The sequence below is a fragment of the Octodon degus genome, unplaced genomic scaffold (assembly GCF_000260255.1).
Source record: "Octodon degus isolate 3935 unplaced genomic scaffold, OctDeg1.0 scaffold00007, whole genome shotgun sequence".
In the NCBI taxonomy this organism is placed as follows: domain Eukaryota; kingdom Metazoa; phylum Chordata; class Mammalia; order Rodentia; family Octodontidae; genus Octodon; species Octodon degus.
Window position 1 is genome coordinate 19,625,403 of NW_004524583.1, and position 5,851 is coordinate 19,631,253.

At 41.3% G+C, this 5,851-nt stretch overlaps 1 pseudogene; it reads right to left on the reverse strand.

Annotated features, from left to right (window-relative positions):
- Positions 1-2,176: 2,176 nt before the first annotated feature.
- On the reverse strand, positions 2,177-2,992 carry LOC101574427 (annotated as a pseudogene).
- Between the last annotated feature and the right edge of the window lie 2,859 nt (positions 2,993-5,851).

Genomic DNA, 5,851 nt, shown 5'->3' on the forward strand with positions numbered 1-5,851 from the left:
ATTAAAAAAAAGAAATATCTTATTAAAAACACAGCTAAATGCAATTTCATTTTCTTTATTGAGGTAGAACTCACATATGAGTTTTTTTAACATTTACAGTATACAGTTTGATACTTTACATATATATATATATATACATATATAATTATGAAATTAATTCACAGCCCAGCTAACTAAATTCTATTTTTGGTACCAGGGATGGGACTAAGGACCTTACACTTAGCAAGTAGATGCTTATGCCACTGAGCTAAATCTCCAGCCTCACATTGTGATCTTTAACTAAAATGTTTCAGACTTACTGTCAGCAGTTTTCAAGCATATGATACATTATATACAATTATACAATGTACGATATTATTGTGATCATCATTCTGCACAGTAGATCTCTAGAACATACTCCCCCTGTGGAAATGAAACTTCACGCTGTTGGGCCAGCTCCTCATTTCCCTACTTCTTTCCAGCTCTTGGTCCCTCCACTCACTCTACTCTGTCCTCAGATGAGCACTGCTTTAGATTCCACATGTAAGTGAGCTCACGTAGCACTTATCTTTTTGTTCACAGCTTATTTCATTTGCCATAATGTTATCTAGGTTCATACGTGTTGTCAAAAACAATGGAATTTCCTTCTTTTTTAAGACTTCATAATATTCTACCGTGTGTGTGTGTGTGTGTGTGTGTGTGTGTATGTGTGTAGCATTTCATGTGTTCTTCAGTCAAGGGACACTTAGGTCAATTCTATGTCAATAATGTGGCAGTGAACTCTGGAGTAGAAACGGGTTCATTAGCGTAGTGATTTCACTTCCTTTGGATCTGTATCACAAAGTGGGCATGTTAGGGTTCACTAGGAGAACAGAATTAATATAAAATGTAGGTTCAGTCACATAGGGGATTTATTATTAGGGATGAAAGATCAGAATGGGGGAGTCCCAGGGGCCATCACTGGAATCAGGTGAAGAAATAGTTAAGATCGCAGCTCATCCAGCAAAAAGAGCAAACTTTCTCCTGCTTTTTTCCCCCTTTTACTGTTTCTAGTGTGTGTGTACAATTCACTGCTTGAGTATAAGAATGCTACTTCATAAAAAAGTAGTGTTGGGGATTGAAATGAACCCAGGGACTTGCAGATGCTATGGGGCAGTCTACCACCCAGCCACACGCCCAGCTGGGCATGGTATGCATGCCTGGAATCCAGCTACTTGGGGTGAAGAAGCAGCAGAATCATAAGTTCAAGGCCAGCCTGGGTGGTTTATAAAGCCCTTGTGTCAAAAGAACATTGGAAAAGTTCTGGGAAAGTGGCTTGGTGCAGGGTACTTGACTAACTATAGGTTCAATGCCTAACATTGCAAAGAGGCAAAAAAGAAAACTACTGATATTTTGGTATATGGATCTTATGTCCTCAAATTTTAGTGAGTTCAATTATTAATGCTAATAGTTTACTGTATATGAGATCAGTTTACTGTATTTGAGGTCCTGTATATTAGGATTTCTGTATATAAGATCATGTCACTGTAAACAAAAGACAATTTTACATCTTTCTAGTTTGGATGTCTTTTCTTTCTTTCTCTTGCCTTAATTGCTTTACTGAGGACTTCACAACTATGCTGAGTAGAAGTGGTCACAGTGGACATCCTTATCATTTTTCTAAGCTCAAAGACAAGCTTTTAGCTTGTAAGCATTATGTACGATATTATCTGTGGGCCTTGCCCTCTGTAGCTCATGTCGTGTTGTGGTACAGTGACTCTGTACTTAATTCGTGGAATGCTTTTATCATGAAGGGATGCTGAACTTTGTCAAGTGCCTTTTCTGGATCTATTGAAATGATTCTATGATTTTGTCCTTTATCTTGCAATCATGGTGTGTAGCATTTGTTTACTTGGATATGTTGAGCCAATATTGCTTCTCAAGCAGGCGGAAGTTCTACTTGATCTTGGTGCACTTGGTTTATGAGTATTTTGTTGAGCATTTTTGCATCTGTGCTTATTGTAGATGTTAGCTTGCACTTTTGTCTAACTTTGAGGACAGCATGATGCTGGTTTCATAGAATGAGTTTGGGAGTGTTCTCTCCCCTTCAGTGTTTTGAACATTTGAAAAAGACTGGTGTCAGTTCCTCTCTCTTTTTTTAAAACACTGGATTAAGGACAATTTATTGTTTTTATGAGCAGAAAACTCAAGAGTACACTTAGCCCAGTTTAGTGGCAAGCTCTTTAGCCTTTGCTTTCTCCAAGTTGGCAATACTAGCCACAGATTTTGGACCCAGAACGTTGCCTCCCCAGTGATGGTGGATCTTATCGTATCTGTTACTGGAGTTGGTCCTGGCAGCCTCCACTAGCTTAGCCAGCATGCCTTTGTCTTCTGAGTTGACTTGTGTGAAGGCGACAGTGGGACAGGTCTTCCTGTGGACCAGATGCCCCAGTTTGGCCTTCTCCTTGATGATGCAGTAGGGGACCCCCATCTTGCGACACAGAGCAGGCAGGAAAACGATCAGCTTGATGGGGTCCACATCATGTGCAATCACCATGAGCTGAGCCTTCTTGTTCTCTACCAGAGTGGTGACAGTGTTGACACCTGCTCTGAGGACTGTTGGCCTCTTAGTGGGGACATCCCCTTTGCCAGCAGCTCTCTTCTCTGCCCGGGCCAACAGCCTCTGCTTCTTCTCTTGCTCGGTCTCTGGTCTGTACTTGTGGGTGAGCTTAAGCAGTTGGGTAGCTGTTTGGCAGTCCAAAGCCTGGGTGAACTGGTTAATCGCAGGGAGCACCTTCAGCCGCTTGTACAGGACGGCCCTCTGTCGCTCCAGCCGGATGGAGCGGGGCCATTTGACAGAGCAGGTGAGGTCTCTCTTGGGCTGGATGTCCTGTCCAAAGCCATAATTCTTTGGCCTCTTCTCAATCAGGGGATTTACCGCCTTCTTGGCCTCCTGCTTCTTTAGGACAGTAGTGGCCAGGGTCACTTTCCTGCCCTTCTTGCCCTTAGCCTACTTCCCTTTTGTCATCTCGGCCAGCTGACAAAAAGAGTACTTTCTCTTTAATTCTTTGATCACTAATGACTTCTACTAGCTCCTGGGATTTTCTTTGTTATGAAGCGTTCAATTATTGATTCAAGTTTCTCATATGTTATAATCTATGCAAATTTCCTGTTTCTTCATGATTCTGTCTTTATGTTTCTAGGAAGTGATCAATTATGCCTTCTTTCTCTTATATATTTAAGGTCCTAAAATCTTACTTATGCTAATTCTTCTTCAATGTCTTCAAATAGTTATTTTAAAACATTGTAGTGTGAGTTTTATAACTGTACACCAGAGTCTCTGTTATGTGACTATTTGAAGCCCTTAGCATTTTCAAGGAAAAGAAACAGGAAAATAAAGATGCTGAGTTGGGTGTGGTGGTACGTGTCTGAAATCCCGGAAGTCTGGGAGGCTGAAGTAGGAGGTTTGCAAATTTCAGTTTTGCCAACTGAGGCTGGGAAATCTAACAATTTGGCAAGTCCCAGGGCCGGGGGATGGGATATACCTCAGTGCAAAAGCACTAGGTTCAATCCTTAGCACCCCCCCCAAAAAAAAGGGACCACAAAAAACAAAATCAAAAAGCCCAGTTGAGAGATCAAGAATCAATTGACACAAATGCCTTTTACTCTTTTTCTTTCCTCTTCTCTCCTGTCCTGTCCTGTCTTGTCCTCCCCTCCCCTCCCCTCCCCTCCCTTCCCCTCCCCTCCCCTTCCTTTCCTTCCTCTCCTCTTCTCTTCTCTTCCCTTTTCTTTTCCTATATGACTCAGATTCAGAGCTAACTAAAATGTTTGAGACTATGCAGCAGATTGATCCATCTGATGGACATTTTATTTTTCAGCCATTCTGCAATGGCTAGGATTTCCACAGTGGAGCCTGGAGTGTGGCTGTGTACCCAAGATATCCCAGACACTCTGCGTGTGTATAGAATATCCTAACGAGACAAATGCTTGATGTTACAGCCGTTATCTGTGCTCTAGCATGTCTGGTGCAGTTGCTTCAGGTATTACTGACAGTGTCCTTTTTGTTCATGGCCTTGGGCAATGATTAAAGAAGAATTAATCAGAGCGATTTCACCAAAAAGTCACTGATTCCTACTTCTACTTGACATCCTCACAGCCATTTGCAATTTGCCTTTTCAAGCTTGAGACCTTTGCCATCTTCTCTATGTTGCCAAATGTTTCCATTGGCTGTGTCTTGCACCTGGCCAGTCTGCATCTGTTGCTACACAGGGTTCCTTCTTCCTTTGGTTTCTCAATATTTGTATTCCCAATTTGATTTCACACTGATGTATGCCTTTTACGAAATTGCAATGCTGTCTGTCTTGCAGATATATATATATAAATTTCATTAAGAGAAGTATTTTGTTATCATCTGTTTTGCTTTAACCTCCAATGTTAACAGAATCTTTTGGTTCCAAGGTGTTTATAAATATGCTCACTAATTTAAATTTTAGCTTTAAATAACATCACCCTCACGGTTGCCATACGTATAGCTTTTCAAAGTAATTTCCTCAAATGTTATGGGTGTTAAACTTAAAATTACTTCCTTCAGGAAACAATTGGAAGAACAGAAGCTTTAAGTACACCTCAATATTGCTGCTGCAGCAATAATTGCCTGTGCCACGCTGTGGAACAGATTTCACCCACATTTCCCCAGACACTTTCACACAACAGTGAGATGGTATATGCCTCTGGTGCAAGAAGCCCTGATATTAATCCTTTTGACAATGGCGTGGCGTGGTGTTGTAGTTTGCTAAGCTGGTTCCTGGAGGCATGTTGTGTCACCACCGGGGTGGTGGTGCTTCTGCCACAGAGAGCAGCTTTCCTTTGTGAATCATTCATCTTCTGCTTTTGGCCTTCTTGTGAGCTGATTAACTGAGGTGGAAAAATATGCGTATCTTACAATAAGCCTCAATTTGTTCTGGAAATTAAAGACCATAAATGGACCTTTTCCCCTTGTATTTCTTGACAGCATTTCAAATTGAAAGACAAAAGTAAAAGTTAAGAAGATCTAGAAGTGTGTTCTAGAAATCAGAAATGATCAGCAGCTCTTTAAACTACATTTATGTTAATTTGAGACTTATTTCTTATTCTCTCCACCATGAGGATTTTTTTGTCAGAGATTAATGTTCTTCCTTTTTTACATAAGAGATTAAAGAGGACATGTAAATATGAAACATTTTCTCTTCATTAATCAAAGTATTAATTCATCTTCTTGACAGACATCAAAAGACAAATTGCTGTATCAGAAGGAGAATTGAATAATGCAACCACAGCTAAGTGGACAGTTTTATTTTAAATATGTAATAGTATTTAACGTATTTCTTTATATTCATGCTAAAGGAGGGATTCTGGGGTGGATTGAGACCCTTCCTTAGTGGGAATCATTGCTTCTTTTTTATATAAAGCACTTTTTGCCTCTCTGGGTGCACGACAAGGGTTTCCGTTGAAAGTGGTAACTATGGAGAAAAGAAGAAGGTGCAGGACAGGGGTGTAGGTGAAGGCCCCTGGGAGTATGTCATTGTGATAACATATGGGAAGCGTAGAGCTGCAGAAGACATTAGAGATGATCTGCCCGTGATTATGTTGTCACCCTCAAGGAAAGCAGATCTAGAGGGGGTGGTGGACTTGCGCAAGTTTACAGCACCAGGTGGCTGAGCAGGAACCCAGTGAGGAAAGTCTGACTGCTCCGGAATGCCCCTGGCTCTGTGCAGCACTCCGACTCTTTCTCTACGTGGCATCACACAGACCCCGTAGAGCTAAAGGAAGTGGTCTGTGGGAGGAATTCATACTTAGGGTGTCTTAGGACCACGGGGAAACTAGCACATCTCTGCTTTTAACAATCCTATGTAGA